Source organism: Benincasa hispida, chromosome 11 (assembly GCF_027475165.1).
Source record: "Benincasa hispida cultivar pf3 chromosome 11, pf3_genome.v1.1, whole genome shotgun sequence".
Taxonomy (NCBI): domain Eukaryota; kingdom Viridiplantae; phylum Streptophyta; class Magnoliopsida; order Cucurbitales; family Cucurbitaceae; genus Benincasa; species Benincasa hispida.
In genome coordinates, this window is record NC_143488.1 from 84100054 (window position 1) to 84124814 (window position 24761).

The following is a 24761-nucleotide window of genomic DNA, read 5'->3' on the forward strand; positions in this document are numbered from 1 at the left end:
CATAGGGCAGAGTTTATTATGCCTGGTACTTCTTCATCTAGGACAAACGACATTGAAGTTGGTCAACTATTTTTGAGCAAAAAGGACTTGAAAATGAGATTATCTATTTTGTCCATCAACAAAAATTTTGAATTTAGGGCCAGGAAGTCAACCAAATCTCCATTCACCATCAAATGTATTAGGGAGACATGTAAGTGGAGCCTTCGTGCAGTGAAAATGGAAGGGTCTGATATATTCAAGATCACAAAGTACTGCAGCTCGCACACATGTTTCATTGAAATTCTGAATCACGACCATAGACAAGCAACTGCTACGGTTGTTGGTCAGTTGATTAAAGATAAGTTAACGGGAATAGGACATATTTATAAACCTTGTCATATTGTTGAGGATATGAGGAGAGATTATGGAGTGAACATAAGTTATGATAAAGTGTGGCGTGCAAGGGAAGCCGCGTATGATCTCACTAGAGGTACTCTAGAATACTCATATTCCATACTACATGCTTATGGAGAAGAGTTAAAAATAGAGAATCCAGGTACAGTCTTTGAAATCGAACTTGAAGATGAGGTGCATTTCATTAGGGCCTTGTATTAGAGGTTTCGCAAGATGTCAGCCTGTGATAATTGTTGATGGGTCGCACTTGAAAGGAAAATACAAAGGCACCATGTTGGTTGTAGTTTTAATGGACGGGAACAATCAATTATACCCACTAGCATATGCAATAGTGGACAATGAAACTTATCGATCATGGAAATGGTTTATGTCAAACTTGAAATGCAGTATCGGAGAACCCGATAATTTGATATTTATGTCTTATTGGATGGTATTTATGAACAATGCTATTCGTGCATTTTTTTCCCACGACATTTCATGGATTGTGCACATAACACATAGAACAAATCTTGTTACAAACTTTAAGGATAGCACGGTTGTTGGGATATTTAGAGATGCAACAAAGGTATTTCACATGACAGAATTCCAGACAAAATGGCACAAACTCCGTAGTTTTCAAGACGATGCTGTCACGAAATATCTGGAAGACATCGGTCTTCAAAGGTGGACACAGGTTTACCAAATAGAACGAAGATATGATAACATGACATCCAACAGTGCATAGTATTTCAATTCGTTAACTAAAGAGTATCGACTATTGCCCATAGTATGCTTGATTGAACATGTTAGAGGAATGCTCCAATTGTGGTTCTACGAATGGAGGAATTACTAGGCATCTCGAAAGACATTACACTCTGACTACTGTGAAACCTGATTGACAAGTAAGGCCAATAAGGGCAAACGATATCGGGTTGAGCCTATTGATTGTTATCAGGTCCACATGTGAGATAATCGATTGGACGGTATGTCAATCTTCACACGAAGGAATGCACGTGTAAGGAATTCGACTCACTTGGTATCCCGTGTTCGCTGCAATTGTTGCTGCGAAGGAACGAAATATACCCATCCAGAGGCTTTGTAGTTGATTTTATACAATGGACTCTCTAATGACTACGTATGCGGAGCCTATAAATCCACTTGGCCATATATCTTAATGGAAGAGACCTCCTGGATATGTAAAAAAGACTATATTTTCTCCGAAGTTTGTGGCATAAGCCGGGCGACAGAGAGTGAGAAGAATACCATCCAGAGGAGAATTTCACAGACAAATGAAATGTAGTTGGTGTGGGAATTATGGGCATAACCGCCAAAATTGTAGCGAATCGCTCACAACCGTGCGACGTGCTGAAAATGCCAGAAACCGTGACACAAACACCTCTCATCTAATTTAGTTTATAACTAACTTGTAACATTTCATTTGTTATAAATAACATTGATCAGTTTTCATACGTTATACTTGTAACATACTTCATACTTTTTCATACTTCATACTTGTAACATTTCATACTTCATACTTTCATCTTGTAAACAAAAAACAATAACAAGCTTGAGTATTTCTATAATAGCAATCTTCATAGTCTCTCAATCTCACTCTCTCAATCTTCATACAGTAGTGAAGAAGGGATGGTACTGTGACAGTCAGTGGCTCTAGCCAATTCACCAGCTTTGTCATTGGTGTGTATGACAGAAGTGAATCGAACATAAATATGTGGCTTCTGTTAATGTCCATTGCAAGGACTATCCAGTGCTCACTGATATTCATTATCGTATAAACAAAATCCATATCTGCCCATTTGATATCGAATTTATTGGTGACGTAGTCCTTGTATGTGTCTTCATCCTCCCATGCTAGGGCAGCCTCCAGAAGTGTCTTATTCTTTATTTGTTTAAATACCCTGCCACGAGCATTAAGGTGACTTTGCCAAATAAAATGAAAAGTTAAGTAATTAAATATACCATAGTAAAATGACTCTGCACAATAAAATATATCAAAAGTTACCAAATTTTTCGTTCATAAAATAAAATAAAGTATTTATGGTCTGCATAAAAAATTACTATGTTAGTAAAAGTACAAGATATCCAACTGTAAAGAAGTCAAGACTAGGAAACTTACATCACATTCGACCCACGAACTCGAGGAAATCAATTCCTTGAAGAATTGCTTGGCAAGTGGTTTAAAGGAGTTCTCTCGAACCTCGTTGTCGGTATTCTCGTCTGAGATCCAACCCATCATTTCTGTAACGATATTGTGTGGAACGTCATGTGCTACGTTGTATGTGACAATCGCTCTGGATAGTGACGTAGCTACACATGGGAGAGGATGCTTAACCACACTTTTCTTCTTTACTTGAGCTGGAGGTGTATGTTTATCAACAACTTTCCTCTTACGACTAGTTCTTCGAGATTCCTACATAAATAGATAACAAAAAGTTACTCATCAAGAAATATAAAAATATAAACAAAGATTACTGATCAATAAATTACTCACCAAATGTAACTCCTTCTATGGTTGTAACAATCCCAGAAGTGTCGGCCTCTGGGATGTCAGACATGTCGGCCTCTATATGTGGTATGGTGAGTAAGGCAGACATGTCGGGCTCTATTTGTGGGACATCTGTCTCTATAGGTTCGACATCAGTTGGTGATGTTGTGGTGGTATCGGGCTTTAGAGGGGGGATGGGAGTAGGTGAAGTGGTGGTATTTTGAGGCTTTACAGGGAGGATGAGAGTATCAGAGGGAGTCACATTATTGGTATCGGGATCTCGAGATGAGATGGGTGACCTTGACATCTCCTCATTCACCATGGAACCCTTCAATTAGTAAAGAAAAATGATGAGTTCATGAACACGTAAAAACTAAACACGTAAAGATATAAAATGATAGTAAATGCAAACCTTGCACATAAACTACAACAGTGACAGGATGACCGACAATTGTCCTTTCATGTCTGTCATGTTTTCCTCCATATTGGATACACGACGGCCCTTCTTTTTGCACCATAGGTTGATAATCCATTTGTTGATTATTTTTCCACGCAAAATTGGGGTGGTTTCTCCACTCGGGGTTGTAAATGTTAGAGAAAGGATTGTTCTTTACGAAGTATACAGATTGCGAGTTCCTGGACATTTTTCAATCGGATGTGCTTCTGCACAAGAGGCACAACTTGTGCTTGTCTGATCAATTGCGTTGACCTACCCTCTTTACGTTCCCAGGTTGTTGATTGCGATGCCTTGTATCAGATTCATCATCGCATTCATTTGATTTTGTAGAGATGCGATGGCCCCATTGTTTGCATCACCTTCTCGAATTTTTAGTCGCTGATCGCTTTCCCTCCAATCTTCGTGATTCTTTGATATGCAATCAAGAATATTTTTAGCCTCATCTATGTTTTGTCAAGTAGACCTCCAACTGTTACCGCATTGGCAGCTGTCTGCGATGCAGGGTTCAAACCGTGATAAAATATCTCCATCTGGAGACATTTAGGTAAACCATTGTACGGACAATCTTGCATCAGTCTCTTAAACCTCGCCCAGGCATCGCTGAGCGATTCATCAATTTCCTGTTCAAAATTTGTAATCAGCTTCCTCCTTCTTGCGTTTTTGGTAGAGAGGAAGATTTCTTCATGAACTTCTCTAATACTTGTTCCCACGAGGTTATCTCCTCTGGTTCGAGAGAATAAGCCCATTTCCATGCTTGGTCGCATAGTGAAAATGGGAACAACGTTAGTCGAACTTCTTTAACTGAGATGTTTGGGAACATAAAAGTATTGTAGACTTCAATGAAACTCCGGAGATGGGCATGCGGATCCTCGCCACGCCTTCCACCAAACTGTCTGGCCGTCTGAATCATCTGCAACATAACCAGTTTCATCTCAAACCTCGATCCGTCCAGAGCTGACTTCATGATTCCTGGGGAGAAATTATAGAGGTTGGGCGACGCATAGTCCCGGATGGGTCTATTGTGGTCGTTAGCTAGGAGAATGGGGTTTTCCATGATGTTGTTCGCGTTTGTTGCTCTGTCTTCCAGTTGTTCTGCCATATTGGGATTTCTCTTTTGTTGTTGTCGACGGTTGTTTCTTCGTCTTCTTCTGAACGTTCTTTCAATCTCTAGGTCGTAGTTGGGCTCAGGAACATGTCCTTCGCTCATACGACACCTGCTTCTTTCCTTACCAAAGGAATGGCAGTGCACAGAGGTCGAAAACTGCAAAGAAAATCACAAAGTTACTGTTAGCGCAATATGTACTGCCGTAGTCCCCGACAACGACGCCAAAAACTTGATGTGTTGTAAATGTGATGCGATTATGATGTATGTTTGCAGTGATGAGTTATGCATTGCACATGCAAGTTTTCCTAGTAAAACCCAAGTATAAATCTCACTAGGTTTCCTGGTAAATCCAGGGTCGAACATAAGGACTACTGAGTTACTACGCGACAGTAAAATTTGATTCCTTTGTGGTGGAAAAAACAAATAAGTTGGTTGGTGTTTTGTTTAAGTAAAAATCCTATGCGGCAAGTTCAAATAAAGAGTTGATGAAATCGAGAATTACAATGAGTATGCGATAAACGGGTTGAGAAGGGATTTAGCTAACACTTCCTAAGATTGCGTTCAAGTTATGCGATCATGCTACACTCACACAACAACATGTCATCTTTCAATGCAAATGCCATAATTCCTATTTCTAGGACGCATGCGATGTATACGATAATGTCGATAGGACTTATGTCTAAGCCTTTATTCTTTTCTATGCGATGATGAGCGATGCACACATACATAAGGTGACCGCATACTATTATATCCTATTTCTAGGGTGAATACGATGCGTAATAGCAAACAGAGCTTATGTCTAAGTTTCTATCTCTTGCTTATGCAGTTCTAATCTGACTCTCTCAAGCCTAGATTCTAATCTGAATCTCTCAAGTCTAGATTCTTTCTTTAGACTACTCTATCAAGTATCTCTAAAGGGTGAATGACGCATACATAAGATAAGATGATCGCATGAAGTAAAGATCTTAGGTCATGCTAGCTAAGTACTGAAAGAGTATAACAACATGCAGCGGAAGTATCAAGGATCCATAATCTTTCTAATTCACTAATTTTAGCAAAAATTAAAGCATACTCTTCTAAAAAATGGGTTTTCTGAACATACCTCTGATGAACTCCTCAAGATAACGTCTGTTCAGCTGCTGTCTACTCTTGTTATCAACATGAACCACCTCAAAGCCTTCCCTACTATGCTCTTGGAGCTTTAGGCAGAGTTGTAGGACTAGAGAATAGCTTGAAGATGTGAAGAAACCAGAAAAACTCATAGCAACACAACTAAAGAAGACAGTTTCTTCTTCTAAAAAATTTCTCTCGAAAATCTGTAATTATCTCCATCTCCAATAACTCCATTCTACTTAATATATAATAGATGAACATGTAAAGTGATGGAGTGCATGGCTTGCAGCTCATGCTTGGAGAATCAAGGTGAAGAAGATAATGCATTTTGTATGAGCATAAAGATGATGGTAATGGAAAATACCCATTTTTCATTTTTGTGCAACCTGCAAAATGATTTTCTTTTTAAAACAAAAGATGATATTAAATCATTTTAATTCAAAATTTGATTTTCATAAATTAATTTCACAAATTAATTTAAAATAATAATTAATTTAATATCAAATATTAAATTAATTTTTGCACAATAATCATCTTTATATATTTAAATCATATTTAAATATTTATTCTCTTGTTCCATTTAATTTAAACGTTTCAAATTAATCTCTCAAGCTACCCTAAAGCTTATCCATTTACGAGCTAGTAGGGGGACCTCGCGGACCTACAGATCATGGGCTTCAATGATTCGAGATTAATTGGCTAAACTCATTAGTCCGATGTAACCTTCATTCGTTAACTAATGGGACACTACACTCCTCACTGAAGATATATTATGTCTACTTAATAACCATAATCAGTAAGTCGATCCTTCACAGGTTGTTCGTAATCACAGCTAGGTCAAAAATACCGTTTTACCCCTGTGACTACATCTTGTTCCTTAAGTTTCTACTGATCCTCTAATGAACAATTCTGATTCATAATCTCTATGAATCAAATTCTTTCTCTATCGTGAGAAGGCGGGGCCCCGATTGTTCGAGACCTAGAGTCAATACTTAAGAGAATAACCTATCTGCTAACCCTAAATAGGGTAGGAGTGAATTTCATCTTGCAAGGCTATGCCCCCAACTATTCATCCAGTCTTATCCCCAAAATGGTAAGCTTATTGAACAGTGTTGTTGGACTACTCTCACCGTTTGTAGATCGAAGGATAATCCCAAACAAACAGGAGTTCATAGCTAGCTCAAGATTAAGATCGAGTTAACCTAGGTTATATAATAAATGAAATAGTCAGTTTTAACAGTAATCGGTCGTTATAAAGAAAAGTGACTATTTTCGTGGTCCAGTCTATATGCAAACTCATTACATAGGATGCCTCCACTCTCATGTCTCAACATGAACGATTTGTGGATCACATCGTTTGTAGTACCTTACAACTTCTTGTAACAACTATAGAGTGGATCACATCCAATAGTGTTACCAGGATGAGATATCTAATTTCATCCATATACTTATTAGACCATTTAGGCTATATACTGTCAACTTGATCCTGTTTATGTCACTACATAAAATTACAGCATTCAGACTATAGCCAAGGATGCGTTTATTGGATTTTCATAATAAGATGGAAAATCAACAAGTCATTGTTATTGATAAAATAGAATGTTTAACACGAACTACAAGTTCTAGGACATTCCCAATAAGTACTTTTCAACCCATTCAGGAATTTAGCTACTCATGCGAAGTAAGGAGAGATTGAACATAAGTTAAAATAAAATTTCCATTGTTTATAAATTAGATGCAGAATACAGATTAACAATAAGAATGTAGAGATAAGAAGCCCGGTAGCAACGTCTTGCTTCTCGTGGCCTTTTACACTGTCTTTTCACTTCAATTCTGCCCAGATGAATATTCTTGCTTTCACAAGTGTTGGCCTCTCTCCGTTTGTAGCGCTTCATGACGGTCTTTCGAGCTGTCCAAGAATGATCTATTGGCGTCTTCTTCTCTTTGCTCGTATCCGCCTTCTAAGTATAAGAATAACTACAGACTAACGGCTATCTATTTTATGTATGTTCTATCTTCTATATGGTGAACTTCTCTATCGATGATGGCCTTTGGTATTTATAGAGCTCAAGGTGAAGAAGCTTTTCTCTATCATGATTGCAATGATGGGCGGTCATTAAATCTTGTGCTTTGATGCGTTGATTAATGGTCACCGAAAAGTTGAGTGTACTTGCTACAGTGTGTCGTTAACGGCTTGTCAACTAAATTCGGATTCGACCGTCATCAGCTTTTCGTCCCATCATGATTTATTAAGCTTTCACCTTGATGCGTCGTTTTTATGTGGCCACCTTCTTGAGTAACTTCTCGCAGGCGCATATGATCGCATGACTTTGTGGTCGCAATCTTTCAATGCACGCGGACGTCGAGTTCCTTGGATCGCAATTTTACTTGCGCCAACGCATTTTTCCTACATAAAATAAATAAATTAGCTGCTTTTATGCAATGGGCACATGTGATCGCAATATTCTCAATTTAATGCTTTTGGACACGATTTTGTATATTTTTACCGTCGCATTCCCTCATTGTTTTACTTATTTGCGCTGTAATAACGTGCATTTCTACCCGTTATCAAACACTTGTGGAAATCCACGCAAAGAGTACTTTACAACATAATTTTTATTTCCTTTCACCTTCGTCTTGTATAGACTACTCTTATCATTCAATGTAGTCTTTAGGGCATCCAGTGTCTCCTCCCAAATAATGGTACCCTAATAAAGACTGTTGTAGTACTTTAAGTTTTGAACGTCCTTAAAACATTTGAGGTCCACTTCATTTTTCTGTTTGTTCTTTCCCATCATTGTAACCTCAGTATAGTAAACTACTGTGATCTTCACAACATCCTCATCATTTTCAAACTCTAACTCTTCAAGTAGACGGACATGCAAGGTGTCCTTCATCACTTGATTACTAAAATACTTGACTGCAAGTTCATACGAGGACTGCTCATTATGATTAACTCGTGTTGGAGATCACCACAAACCAGTCATCAACAAAAAACCATCCTTCGAAAAAGTGATGACCTTTCCACAAATAGAGAATTACATTAAGTCAGATCTCGTCCTCTTCACTTCTCTCAGCAACATATGATGGATAATTAGGCTGTTAAACACCATGTCAACGTCTACAAATCGCCCAAAAATTGTTCTCTTGAACATGTCTAACTACCTTGGGGTAAGCTTCTCCTTCACAATCTTGTTTGCATTAGTAATGTGGACTAAGCTCATTACTTGACCGGGAAATTGGTCGGCTATGAGTATTCTCAAACGTGTTGCCATCTTAAATCACTCCTACATGAAATAAAGATTCAATCAATAAACTTCTTCAGAAAAAAATTGTAAAAAAACTATTTAAATCTCGCTGGCTTTACTCTCGCTAGCATCACTCTCGCTAGCATCGCTCTCTCCAATATTGCTCTCTCATGTGTCGTTCTCTCTGGTATCGCTCTCTCTAGTGTCGCTCTCTCTAGTAACTCTCACTTATCTCGCTCACATTCTCTATTTTTACTCGTCTTCAACCACATAACACATCGAAAATCAAAAAAACAAAAACAAAAAACCATAGGTTTACAATATTTCTAAACCCCAGAACGACCCACCCTTTCTAGTGTCGCTCTCTCTAGTATCGCTCTACCGATTTCACTCTCACTTATCTCACTCACAAACTTTTTCTACTCATTTTCAACCACAGAACACATCGAAAACAAAAAAAAAAGACCATAGGTTTACAGTATTTCTAAACCCAGAACAACCTACAAGCCCCATCACCGATAAGTTTAAGACATTTTCAGGCACAAATTGAAAGATTTACCGATCAGATTTGATTTATCGGTGACAGTGAAATCGTTTGCAAGCCAAAATGATGGATTCTAAAGAGTTTATAGTTTATGAGCGATACGAAGTCGTTAGCCTTGGGAAATTTGAATGAAGAGTTTTTAGTTTTGGTTGGTTTTCAGTAAAAAGTTAAGAAGACGAAGAGGTAAGGGCAATTTATGTAATTTGGTATGATGATGATGTCAACAGATGGTCAATTGACATTATTTTTTTAAAAATGGGTCATTTGACATTTTGCACCCAAAAAATGGGTCATCCGTACAAATTTTCCCTTCTTCTCACACATATCTCCTACGCGCCTTCATCTCTGATTTCCATCATTGTTTAGCTCCCACACATCAGGAATTTTCACTCCTCTTTGTTCAACGCCTTCATAGCAACACCGTCTAAGCAACATTTCAGCACCGTCGAAGCCCTCTTTTACCGCAGTCGAAGTAGATCCAACGTCGTCACGATAAATCCAACATTTTTTTGGATTTGGGGGAAAGGGAATAGTGATCTTCCAAGGAATCAAAAAGCATCTATGTTTTAAATTACTATTGTCGGATTTTCACTCAAATTTTTCGTCATTTGCAACAGATTTTGCCCCTCGATTCATCAACGTAGGATTCCAACATGGCTATTTCCTTTATTTTCCTCTGTCATTGCTCCCTACAACGAACCAAACCTGAGAATTGAGATCTTAATGGCGTTACAAGGCTTTATGATGTATATGTCCTCTATTTCCTTTCTATCATCAAATCATTTGCCAGCCTTAGCATTTTCGCCATCACCGTTGTCACTATTTACTGGCTTTTGTCTCGACAGAACACCAATTACCGCTCTAATTCCTTGCTCGATGAGATTACTTGCTCGTATCCCTCATTGAAGAAGGAAAAATGACTCACCATTCTCCTATTGATTTTTCAATTATAAGCCCTTTTCTCTCTTTCTTTCTCTAATTGAATTCATATCTTATATTTCTTCTTCTTCTTTTTTTACTTCCTCTGTTATTTCCAATTGAAGTTGATTTTTTTCTCTTTCTGTTTGGCATTGAGCTAAGGCAGATTTGTCTTTGATGAATTCATCCACTACTTCAAGTTTTTTAGGAGTAATTTTTTCAACTTTAGGATATTCAGAAGAACGAGCAATTCCAATTATTGAGTGATTAAGTTTGATTTGGTGCTTGTTTTGTGATTAAAGTATGCTTTTTAAACATTTCTTTTGTGTTCAAAATATGTTTGGAGCTTATCTGTGTGATTGAAGTTTGATTTTGAGTCATGAAGTTTCTTGGTTTGAGGCATGAAGTTTCAAAGTTAGGGTTTGATTTTCTTGGTTTGAGGCATGAAGTTTCAAAGTTAGGGTTTGATTTTCTTGGTTTGAGGCATGAACTTTCAAAGTTAGGGCTTGATTTTTTTTTTTGTTTGAGGCTTGAACTTTCAAAGTTAGGGTTTAATCTCTCATGTATATTCTTGAATCTCATAATAAACTCTTGTTTCATATTGTTCTTGAATGAGATTGAATTTTAGAGAACTTGCCAAAGTTGGGATTGCTACTTTAATTCAATGCTTTGCCAAAGTTAGGGTTTAATTTTAGAGAACTTGCAAGAACTTGCCACTTTTCTTTAATTAAATGTTTGCCAGAGTTAGATATGTCAATGTGTCTAATTTGTTAGGGCTTTATGAACTAAGTAATGCTTTGCCAACTTGGGTTCAATTTTTAGTTATTGGAATTAATATATGTTTAGTACATTAGAGCACATGCACACCTTGGGTTCAATTTTTTGAGGTTCGATTACACCTTAGGTTCAATTTTTTTAATGTATTTATCTTTGTTGTCTGATTCGCCTTGAGGTTCTCTAATTTGTCTTACTTTCTTAAGGTTATAATGTTGTAGAGCTAGAAATGACAAGTTGTATGTATTGGGAACTTGTTTGGTTTCCACAACTCATTTTTTGAAGTTGATTATTATTTATCATCTTTTCTTACTAGATTTACAATCATGGATAAATCATGGATGCACAAGAGTAGATTATCCAAAGATTATGAATTGGGTGTGAAAAACCTCATAAAATTTGGATTTTCTAATACAAATAGCTCCTATATTCGTTGTCCTTGTTTGAAATGTGGGAATTGTGAAAAGCATAATAAGAAGGATATTAAGGATCATTTATATGTTATTGGGATTGATGAAAGTTATAAATTTTGGTTTTTGGCATGGGGAAAAACTTCCTAACTCATCATGTTGTGGAGAATCTTCTAAGTTTGACACTTATATGTATGGAGAGACTGATGTTGGAAGTTTAAAAGAAATGGTTGAAGTTGCTCACGAGGAATATTCAAGAGACCCAAATGGATTTGAGAAGTTACTTAATGATGTTAAAAAACCACTATACGAAAGGTGCAAAAAATACACTACGTTGTCTACATTAGTCAAATTGTATAATTTAAAGTTAGATATGGATGGAGTAATACTAGTTTTTCAGAACTAATCAAAACCTTAAAGGAAATTTTATCACTAGCAATGAGCTCCCAAATTCAATGTATGAAGCAAAAAAAACTTTAGGTGCATTAGGAATGGAATATGAAAAGATTCATGCATGCCCTAATGATTGTTGTTTGTATAGAAAAGAACATGCCGATGCAATTGAATGTTCTGAATGTGGTGAATCAAGGTGGAAAAATGGGAAGGATGCAAATGAAGGAAAAAACAAATACCTTCAAAAGTGATATGGTACTTTCCACCTATTCCACGATTCAAAAGGCTTTTTAGAAGTATTGATTGTGCTAAAAACTTAACTTGACATGTTGATGAAAGAATTGTAGATGGTAAGTTACGACATCCAATAGACTCTCCGGCTTGGAAGTTAGTAGACTCAAAATGGTTAGACTTCAGTTCTGAACCTAGGAATCTTCGTTTAGCATTGTCAGCCGATGGAGTAAATCCACATGGTGAAATGAGTTCTAAATATAGTTGTTGGCCTATAGTGATGGTTATTTATAATCTTCCACCATGGTTGTGTATGAAAAGAAAGTACATGATGCTATCAATGTTGATATCAGGTCCAAAACAACAAGGGGACAACATTGGCACATACTTAGCACCACTAATTAAAGAATTAAAACTTGTATGGAAAAGTAGTGTTGAATGTTATGATGCTTATCGAGAAGAACTATTCAACTTACGGTCTGTTTTGTTATGGACAATCAACGATTTTCCTGTATATGGTAACTTAAGTGGATGTTGTGTGAAAGGGTATAAGGCATGTCCAATTTATGGAGCCAATACGTCTTCTATAAGATTGAAATATGGGGGGGGGGGGGGGGGGGGGGGGGAATGGCATACCTTAGACATCAAAAATTTCTAGCACGAAATCATCCATACCGACACCAAAAAAAGTCGTTTAACAATCAAAAGGAACTTGGTACAATTCTGGAACCACTGTTTGGGGAGGCTATATATTTAAAAATCAAAGACCTTGAATTTCCTAAAGGAAAGAAGAACAATAAAAAACAAAGTACGAAAGGAAGTTCAGAGATTTGTTGGAACATATTGTCTTCTTTTCTTCAACTACCATATCGGAAAGATCTACATATCAGACATTGTTTAGATGTGATGCACATCGAAGAAAATGTTTGCATGAATATCTTAGGTACACTTCTTGATATTTTAAAGAAAAGTAAGGATGGATTGAATGCTAGACGTGATTTAGTTCATTTAAAAATTGGACTAGAGCTTGCTCCTGTTAGCGGTGACAAAAAAATCTTCATTCCTCCCACGTGTTATACTCTTACAAAGGAAAAAAAATGTTGTGTTTTAAAGACATAGTCAAGAATAAAAGTTCCTAAAGGTTACTCTTCGAATGTTAAATACCTTGTGTCGATGACAGATTTAAAGCTTAATAGTTTAAAATCTCATGATTGTCATGTGCTCTTACAACAATTATTTCCTATTGCGATAAGATTAGTGTACCAAAACATGTTCGGATGCCATAACTCGATTGTGTATATTTTTAAATTCGGTATGCAACAAGGTCCTAAATGTGCAGCAATTAGAAAAGTTGGAAGAAGATATTGTGCTTATATTATGTTTATTGAAGAAGTATTTTCCTCCTTCATTTTTCATAAGTATGGTGCATCTCACAGTACACATAGTTAGGGAAGTCAAACTTTGTGGGCCTATATATCTACGATGGATGTATCCCTTTGAAAGATTCATGAAAGTTATTAAAAACTCCATGAGAAATAGATATCGTCCAAAAGGTTGTATTACTGAAAGTTATATTATAGAAGAAGCCATTGAATTTTGTTCTAATTTCCTGTCTGGAGTAGATCCTATTGGGGTTGACACTCATAATTCACAAGACTGTTTAGATAATTCAAATATTGGTAGACCATTGTCCAAAGGAGTTTCTTTTAAACCTAAACAAGAATTTTATATCAAACTCATCAGTATGTTTTGGAAAATACAATTGATGTGCAACCATATTTAGAGTAAGTTTTTTCAATGATTTTGGTTTTATTTTTTCATTTAGTTTTATGATATAAATCTAAACTATACAATGTTTCAGTGTTCACTTAAAAAAAAACATATGATGGCTTTGCAATTGCAACATCAAAAAAAGTCCACAAATCAGAAATGGATTCAAGAGAAACATAATCGGACTTTTATATCTTGGTTACGAGAAGAGGTAAAATGTTCAACCTATTATTTTACATACACTTTTTAATGGCTGAGTTGGAACGGAAATTCTCATGGTAGGTGATAACAGGCAAAAACGCACGTTATTACAGCACAGAGTTATAAAACAATGCAGGATTGCGACGGTAAAAATATATAATATTGCGTCCAAAACTAATAAGTTTGCAACATTGCGATCGCATGCGTCCATCGCATTAAAACAACTAACTTATGTATTTTATGCAGGAAAATGCGCTGAACAAGGTGGAAATGCGATCCGAAGAAATTAACATCTGAGCACATTAAGAGATTGTGACCGCAAGGCTATGCGATCATTTACGCTCGCGAAAATCTGCTCAAGAAGGTGGCCGCATAGAGCTAGCGCATCAAGGTGGGCACATCTGGGTGAAAGCTTAATAAATAACGATGGGACAGAAAGCTGATAACGATCGATTTCGAATTAAGTTGACAAGCCGTTAACGACATACTGTAGCAAGTACACTCAACTTTTCGGTGACAAATATTCGACACATTAGACAAAGAATTAATGACATCCGATCAGTGCAATCATTCGAGAGAAAAAGTTCTTCACCCTGAAGCTCTATAAATACCGAAGGCCACCTTCGTTGAAGGAGTTCGGATAGTTCAGTTCTGCTCCTCAGACCTTAGAGTTCTTCTTCACCATATACTTAGATTTTACATACTTAGAAGGTGGAAACGAGTGAAGGGAGATTACGCCGAGAGATCATCCTAGTGAACTCGGAAGAGTACTGGGGAGTGTAGAAAACAGAGAGAAAGCCAACTCTTGCGGAAGTAAGAACATCTTTTGGGCATAATAGAGATAACTCAGTGTAAAAGCCTTGGGAAACAAGATACTGCTACCAGGCTCTCTACCCTTATTTTTCCATTTCCATTTTGTATTTTGAAATTATTTATAAAATGAAAATTGCATCTTTATATCTATCCACTCTCTTTACATTACGCATGAGTAGCTAAATCTGTTGAATGGGTTAAGAAGCACTTAGCTAGCATAACATGGGATCTTCACTTTATGCAATCATCTTGTATTATGTATGCGTCATTCATCCTTTAGAGATACTCAGGAGGGTAGTCTAAGGATAAAATCTAGGCTTGAAAAAATCATATTAGAATCTAGGCTCGGGAGAGTTGGATTAGAACCACATAATCAAAAGATAGAAGCTTAGGAATAAGTTCTATTTACTATTAACGTATCGCATGCACCCTAGAGATAGAATATGATTGTATGCGGCCATCTTGTACCTGTGTGCATCTTTCTTCATTGCATAGGCAAGAAGTAGAGACTTAGGATTAAGCTCTATAGACATTATTGCATTCATCGCATGCGTCCTAAAATTAGAAGCTGTCGCATTTGCATTGGAAAATGAATTGCTGTCGCATGAGTGTAGTATGATCGCATAGCTTGAACGCATTCCCGAGAAACGCTAGCTAAAGACCTTCTCAAACCGTTCCTCTGCATATTCATTGTATCTTTCGCATAATTAACTCTTTTCTCAAATCCGCTGTATACACTTTGTACCTTAAACAATAAACCAACCAACATTTTGATTTATTTGTTACCGCAAAGTAATCGAAATTTACCATCGCATACTGTGTCCTTAGTCTCTATGTTCGACCCTGGGCTTACCAGGCAACTTAGTAGGATTTATACTTAGATCTTGTTGAGAAAACTTGCATGCACAATGCCTATTCCACCATCGCATTCTACTCCATTATTTCATCGCATTAAACAATGCATCAATAGGTTGCAACTGAGCTTGAAATGGGAAATACTGAAGTTTCAGATAACTTGAGGTGGATTACTCATGGTCTTCATCCTTTTGTGATTATGTATGGCAGTTACGTAATTAATGGATGTCGCTATCACACAAAATCTTATGATAAGGATCGAAGTGTACAAAATAGTGGAGTTAGTTTAGTTGCAAAACCGATGCAAGTGTCTAGTTCAAAAGATAAAAATTCCATCATTGGAGATATGTCTTTTTATAGAGTGATACAAGAGATATGAGAACTAAATTATCATTTAATGTTGTTGTGTTTAGATGTGATTGGGTTGAGAACAACAGTGGTATCAAAATCGATAAGCTCGATTTTGTCTTAGTTGATTTAAATAGAATAGGTCACAAGTCTGATTCTTTTATACTAGCAACCAAAGTAAGACAAGTATTTTATGTTGAAGATCCAAGTGATGTTAGATGGTCAATTGTGTTTATCCCACCACAAAGGGACTTTGAAGATAAATATAATGACGACGAATTTGAAGATACAATATTACACTGTCAAAGAATACCCAATGATATGTCGAATGTTGATGTAAATAATGATTTGGATGAAAACATGTCAACATATGTACAGTCGAATCGTGAAGGCACATGAATACGTACATAACATTTTATGGGTAGGTTCTATATTGTGTAATATGATAATTTTTTTTTAGTTTATAATTTTTATCAATCACATTTGATTTTTTGTTTGCTTAAATTTGATTGCCAGTTTTTTATTTATACACCACATGGAGCATAGTACAGTGGGTGACGAAGATTTAGAGCTTGGTGACAAAGAAATAATAGTTGTTAGGTCAAATGAAATCACCAATCAAAAGAAGAGAGAACAGAGAGGTACTATTATGTTTGATGTAACACGTATTAGGAGTGTGGGAGAAAAGAAGTTTGTGAAATACAATGAAGATGGCGTACCCATTGGTGAAAATGGAGCTAAGTTAAAGTCTTTCATTAGGTCCTCTACGCATTATCATGTACCTATTGTATATACATATTGGAAATGTGTGTCTACTGGTTTGAAAGATAAGATATATAGTACAGTTGATGTACATATATTCAACTTTTTATTTTGATGATATTGTAGATGTATATATAATGTTTTCACTAACTTTTCAATATTTAGGTCACCTTTGTAATTGATACAAGATCTAGGAAGAATATTATGAAAACTGTAGGTATAGCTCAGTTTAAGAATTGGTTAACAACAAAATACATTATTCCATTTATAGATTAACCTCAACTTCTAATAAATCCACTAGAAAAGTATTCATTTATTGATCAAAGTCATTGGGAAGAGTTTGTAAGATCGAGATTGTGTGTAAAGTTTTAGGTATGAATAATGTTTTCATTTTAACTTTATAAATATTTGTTATGTTATTCCTACTAATAATCATTACGTTATAGGAAAAAAGACGCTTGCAACAAGAACGCCGATCTAAGAATAAATACAATCATCGAATTTCAAGGAAAGGTGGGTAAAAAGATAATTTTGACCTAACTGTAGTTGCGAGTAATTTGTGAAGGGTCAACTTACTAGTGATTAGTTATATCAATGGACATAGAAATATATCTACAGTACAAATAGTGCAGCTGTCGGTTTTTAATAGAGTGACCAACAGTTAATGAATATTGATTAATTTAATTAAAAATTTTAATTAATTAATCTCATATCATTGGAGTTTCTAATCTGTAGGTCCATAAGGCTCCCTTGCTATCTCAATAAGGGTTAAATGAGAATCAATTTATTGTGGATTAATTTGAATTGTTCAAATTAATTAAAGAAAATTAATAGTATGAACTGCAATTAATATAATGTATATGGATACATTATAATATAAAGTTTATAGAGAGAGATAAGTATTTAAATATGATTCAAATATTAATTATATGAATGAGGTTCATATAAAAACTATAGGTTAAAATTAATATGAATATTATTCATATTAAAACTGTAGGTTATATGAGAGAATATAAAGTTAGTTTATATTGTGATATAATATAAACTATATATTATATTATATATGATATAATACATGCTTTGTTGTAATCATATTAATTTTAATTATGAAAATAACTCCCTTCATCTCTCTCATATATAGGGGATCATAGAAGAGTAGTGGGTGTTGGTTTTTACACAGAATATAAAATTCAAAGAGCTTGGATTTTCTCTCTTCATCTTCTCCCTTTTTAGATATCTCTCAAGATTTCTCCAATTCCCTCACCAAAATCCTTGACGAGCCCACAACTCTATCATGATTTCTCATCTTAAGGATAGCAAGGAAGACACTTGTGGTGGTATCCAAGTTTTCCAATGTCGTTATCGTGTTCTTGGGAGAAGTGTACGTGAGAAGCAGAGGAGTTCATGACTTTAGGAGAGGAACACGTTAGAACAGATTCTTCAAGGGTAAGTTCATCATTTTCCCTTTCCTATCTATAATTTAATTTGACAACATGCTTAAGTTAGGTACTTATCTTTATGTTCTTCTTTGTTTTAATTACTTTAAAAAAGGGATTCATTGACACAAAGGCAATAATTCGCTTCCGCATTGGGAATTCAATTCCTTTAGATCTCACGTGTAGTGCATCATGTTTTCATGTTTCTTGGCCAAGACTTTAGTTAAGCTTACCAAGATGTATACCCTGGCCTTATCATTGGCCTTCATTCATCTATCATACACATCCTAAATATTTCGAGATGTAGTAATAGCAAGGATTTGAGGACATTCCTTGATCAGGAAAAATTTCATATCATCGATTACTGGCACAATATTGATCACATTTTCCCAACTTGTGTAGTTTTCACCGTGTTAATTTGTCAACTCCTAGTAAATTAATTATAGCACTTGTCATTTCAAGATTGCTGATACAAACAAACTCATCTAAACTAGTACATGCATAAGTATTTGAATCCAATCAAGTTTTAGGAAAAACATTTAATGTATCCTAAAACATTTAAATTTTTGCAATGATGCTTCATTGAGTTAGGATAAAAGCTACTGAAGGGTGATTAGTTACCCATTCACTGAATTAAGACGTTCTTAACTAATTACTACACCAGAATAACTTTTATTTCTATAATAACCAGTTACCATTGTTTTGGTCAGAAATTATTAACTTCCTTTACAATTTCTTGTGAATGTGACCCTTCATTTTAAATACTAGAGTTCTGCTCCAATAAGTCTGCCGAAGGGAGGAGCAAAAACTAAAGTGATCCTATCCATTTTTGGAGTTCGCTCTGATATTGATTCCATACAAACACCTTTCGAAGGGAGGACACTTCTATGGTGCCACAAGGCTGAGTATGAAATCTCACAACATAAATTAATGAAGGAGACCTAGGATATGTTGACATGCGTCCTTCTCCCACATATTATAAATACTTTCTCCATTCATCTTGATATTGACCTACGAAAACACCTTTCGAAGGGAGGATACTTCTAGGGCGCCACGAGTTCGAGCATAGATCTCATAGTGTGAATTTTTCAAGAGAGCACAAGAAGAAACATGATATGTATATCTTTTTCCTCCCACTAAGTATTTTAAACTCTAGGATGCATACTTAGGTAAACTTAGCCTAAGTTATTATCTAAGTATTTGTTAATTGTTTGAACATAACATTTATACTGGATAGTTTAACAATAAGGTCAAATTTATTAAACGCTTAAATAAAGTACCAACTTTATTGCATGCTTATAAAATCCTTTGACTAATTCACCTTCCAGCAAGGCTCCCAAGTCGGGTGTTTCCTTAGATCGGCACCTTCCTTAAACAAAGGTCCCTTATAGCCAAACTATTTTATAGATTTAATCTTTTATTAATTCTTTTTAATCATATTTAAAAAAATAAAAATTAAACCTAATTTCTAATATTTATTAGAAATATTTTATCATCAAGTTTTAATTTTCAATTTTTAAACCTTTTTAAAAAAATATGAATTAAAAACCTTATGTTCACATGCAACTCTTTATTATAGATTTTAATTTCTATGTCATATAACTTTTATATAATTAATGAAATTAAACCCTATAACATGCATCAAAACACATTGCCAATATAACAATTATATTTAAACTAAGTAATGTCATGCATCATGCATAATTTGTTTTAATTATCATTATTCTTTAATTGTGCAATATAACTCTTATATTAAGAATAATGAACTAAAACCTTACTATATGCATTTTACTTTCATTAACATTCATAAAATAATATTATATTAATATTAATGAAAAGGGTATAGTATACATGTTTTTAATAATTCATTAAAACATTATAATATACAAACTATATTATAATCATGCAAACTATATAATATACATGTATGTATACATACAATTAAATATAAATTAAGCTTCAAATATAACAATTATATTTAAATATGATGCATAATCATACTTAATCTATGGTAAAATTTTAAATTATAAGACATACTTTATACAACATATGATTGATATAATTTAAAACATACATCACATGCATTATTAAACTATATACATTCATAATATTATATTATATTAATATTAATGAAAACTATATAGTATACATGTTTTTAATAATTCATTAAAACATTATAATATACAAACTATATTATAATCATGCAAACTATATAGTATTCATGTATGTATACATACTTTTAAATATAACAATTATATTTAAATATGATGCATAATCATGCTTAACCTATGGTAGGATTTTAAATTATAAGACATACTTTATACAACATATAACTGATATAATTTAAAACATACATCACATGCATTATTAAACTATATAGCAATAATAGTCCGGAATTTTGGCATCCTAAAAAGTAGAATATAAATACAATTACAATAACTTTAATATTTCCTAAAAAATGTAATTTGAAGGAATCGAATTCCCATGGAAGCGTGTGAATGCCTTGCATTTAGACATTCGTTTTTATAGAAATGAAAGCAGTAAAATAAAACATATATTTGTAGGATAAACATTCAAACAAAACTATAAACATGTTTGAAAAAAGGAAGAAGAGAAGAAAACAAAACTCACCTTTGTTGATTCTTCTAGCTTTCCTCTTCCACTGTTATCAACAATCTCGAACTTCTCCAATGAAGAAGGACACCATCAACAAAGTTACCTTGTTATTCTCTAGGATTTCAAAAGAACTTAGAAGAGTAGACTCCAAGAATTTTTGATGAGGAGAAGGGTAGAGAATTTTTAGAGAGAAGGTGGAGACTTGGAGGCTAGGTTTTTGTGTAATGAAAACTTCTAACCCTAAATGGGCTATAAGAGTATATTTATATGGAGAAAGGTTAAACCCCTTCTCCAAGTATTTCCCTTGTACCCTTAACGTCAATTAATTAAATAACCATTATTTAATTAATTAGCACATTAATTAAATAAGCATATATTAAATCCTATTTAATATACATTTAATTAATTATCATCATATATTTATACTAATCTCCAATCTCCATTATTTCTTAATCAATTAATTAACTATTAATTAATCAATTAAATAACTATATATTAAATCATATTTAATATGAAGTTAATTAACATATAAATATCACATATTTATATGTATCATCTCTTTATGAATCTAATTCATATAAATCCAATATTTGAATCTTATTCAAATATGTCTCTCTTACATAATTTGGATTATAGATCATATTTATAATTAACCATCATATGTTCATCTCATTAACATAAAATTTCTTCATTTGATTTGAACAATTTAAAATGTTCCTTATTACGATCCTGTATGAGCTAATAAAGGGACTTTATGGATCTACAGATTAGAAGCTCCAATGATATGAGATTAATTGATTAAACTCATTTAATTCAATTAATCAATATTCATTAACTACCGATACCTGTACTTTTCGCATTGTAGATATGTTTCTGTGTACATGTATATAACCAATCAACAGTGGATCAACCGATCACAAATCACTCATATCTACAGCTGGGTCAAATTATAGTTTTACCCCTACAGTTACATCTAATTTCTTAAGTACCACTAATTCCTCTAATGAACAAACAGTTTATAGTCCAACAATAAACTAACACCTCTCGGTCTAGTGAGAGATTGAGGCCTCAATGTTCAAGACCCCGACTAGCTATTGAGGGAGCAATTTATCTACTTTCCAAAGGAATAGGAAGGAGTGAATTCTATCTTGTGTAGTCATGTTCCCAGCTCCCTAATCAGAAAAATCCCCAAAATGGTAGGCTTACTGAGTCGGCTATGATGGCCACTCTCACCTAGATAGATCAAAGGACTGTCGTCATAAATAGAAGTTTACAACTCACTCGAGATTAAGGTCAAGTCTTCTATGGTCATCTTAGTGAAATATTAGTTTCTTCAAGTAACGGTGTTATAAAGAGAAACTAATTATTTTATGGTTCAATCTATGTATAAACTCCTTTACACAGGATATCCTCACTCACACGTCTTTACATGAACAATATGACTTATATTATTTGTAACACTTACTTCTCATGTAACAATTACAAAGTGGGTCGTATCCGCAGTGTTACTAGAATAAGGCACCAAACCTTCATCCATTTACTATTGACCTTTTAGGTTATTACTTGAACATGAACCTCCTGTATGTCAACCACATACTGTTCAAGTAACATCATATAACCTTGGATCTTAGTTTATTGGATTGAATTAATGTTGTCTAAATGTCAAATAAAATACCTCTGATTTTATTAGATGAATAATATGTGTTAACAAAACTAAAAACCACGAGACACACTAGATTTAGGACATCAATCCCAAACAATCTCGCACTTATCCAAAGCCAGTCGAATGTATGAAAATACAATAAAAGACGAGTGGGAAAGTAAAGTTTCAATATCCAATGTAAAGTAAAGTATCAATATACAATACAATAAACTAAGGCATATAATATATCCAATAAAATCTCTCACTTGCCTTAGCTTAGACGACTCATATCTCGTAAACCTAGACCCTTCAAGTGACCCTAAAAAACTTTAGCCATGAGAGCCTTTATAAATGGATTAGCAATATTGTGTTTCGAGCAATCTTTGTGACGATCACATCTCTCCGTTACACAATCTCTCTAATAAGATGATACTTGCACTCTATATGTTTTCCACATTTGTGGCTATAAATCTCCTTGGAATTTGTCACAACAACATTATTATCACAATAAAGTGTGATAGGCAAGGACATATTTGGAACAACTTCCAAATATGTGAGAAATTTTATGAGCCAAACGACTTCTTTAACAGCTTCACAGTCAGCTACATACTCAGCCTCCATGGTGGAATCCGCAATACAATCTTGTTTAATGCAACGCCATACTATAGCTCCTCCATTCAGAGTGAATACTGATCCTAATGTGGATTTCTTTGGATCCTTATTAGTCTGAAAATCAGAGTCAGTGTATTCTATAAGGATTAAATCCTTAGCACCATTGACAAGCATACAGTTTCTCGTTCTCCTAAGATACTTGAGAATAGCTTTAACTATTGTCCAGTGATCAAATCCTGTATTGGATTGATATTTACTGACTACTCCCACTGCATGAAAGATGTCAGGTCTAGTACACAACATGACATACATAAGGCTGCCCACTGTAGATGCATAGGGAATCTGTCTCATCTCCTCAACCTCTGAGGTGTCTTAGGATACTATTTCTTAGACAAGATAATTCCATGCCTAAAAGGTAATAAACCCTTCTTGGAATTTTGCAACGAATGTCTAACAAGCATTTTGTCAATATATGACGCCTGAGACAGGGATATTGATTTGTTCTTTCGATGTCTTATAATTTGGATCCCAAGAACAAATTGTGCTTCATCCAAATCTTTTATTTGGAATTGAGTAGCTAGTCATTCTTTAATGGTAGTCAGGTAACCTATATCATTCCCAATGAGTAGGATATCATTTACATACAACACAAGAAAAGCTAACCATTGATGATCTTCTTGTAAACACAAGGCTCATCAACATTTTGATCAAAGCCATAAGATTTGACTGCAACATCAAACCTTATATTCCAAGATCAAGATGCTTGTTTCAATCCATAAATGGATCAATTAAGCTCACAAATCTTTTGCTCTTGACCTTGTTTAATGAATCCCTCTAGTTAGGTCACGTAGATGGTTTCGTCAATATTACCATTTAAAAAGACAGTCTCGACATCCATTTGTCATATCTCATAGTCATAATATGTGGAAATAGATAAGAGAATCCGGATAGACTTAATCATAGCAACAAGTGAGAAAGTTTCTTCATAGTCCACTTCCTCAACCTGGGTATAACCCTTTGCTACTAGTCTAGCCTTAAAGGTGTGCACCTTTCCATTTACACCTGCTTTCTTCTTGTAGATCCATTTTCAACCTATGGGTTTAACTCCATTAGGTTGATCTATAAGTTCCCAGACATAATTGGAGTGGATAGACTCCATTTTTTATTAATGACTTTGATCCATTCATATTTGTCAACATCAACCACCGCCTTCTTGTAAGACGATATAGCCTAAACCTTATCATCTAATATGATGTTATGAGTTTCTGTTAAACCCAAATAGTGAGTAGGTTGGGTTACAATCCTCCCATTAATTTAAGACCCTCCCAACACTTGAGAATGATGTGTTTGACTAGATGAAACAACATCAACAACTCTTGTTGAAGTGCTCTCCTCTTCAACAACTCTTGTTGTTTTAGTAGTTTCTCTAGAAATTTCATTTAATAATATTTGGCTCCTTGGCTTATGTTCTCTAATGTAGTTTTCTTCTAAGAAAGTATCATTTGTCGATACAAATACTTTGTTTTCTTTTAGATCGAAGAATAGACCACCTTTCGTTTTTTTAAAATAACCTATAAATAGACATAATATAGAACATGGTTCCAATTTCTTCGAATTTTCCACAAGAACATGTGCTGG

The 24761-nt window shown here is 34.6% G+C and overlaps 1 non-coding gene and 3 pseudogenes across 1 annotated transcript; all 4 read left to right on the forward strand.

Moving 5' to 3' along the window:
- Positions 1-3878: 3878 nt before the first annotated feature.
- LOC120092254 (small nucleolar RNA R71) lies at positions 3879-3985 on the forward strand. Its single transcript, XR_005485964.2, has one exon. It is a non-coding gene; the product is annotated as a small nucleolar RNA R71 (small nucleolar RNA).
- A 7375-nt stretch (positions 3986-11360) lies between these two features.
- Positions 11361-12088, forward strand: LOC150032971 (uncharacterized; annotated as a pseudogene).
- Positions 12089-12695: 607 nt separating this feature from the next.
- LOC150032972 (uncharacterized) lies at positions 12696-16454 on the forward strand (annotated as a pseudogene).
- A 136-nt stretch (positions 16455-16590) lies between these two features.
- LOC150032973 (uncharacterized) lies at positions 16591-17338 on the forward strand (annotated as a pseudogene).
- Positions 17339-24761: the final 7423 nt, after the last annotated feature.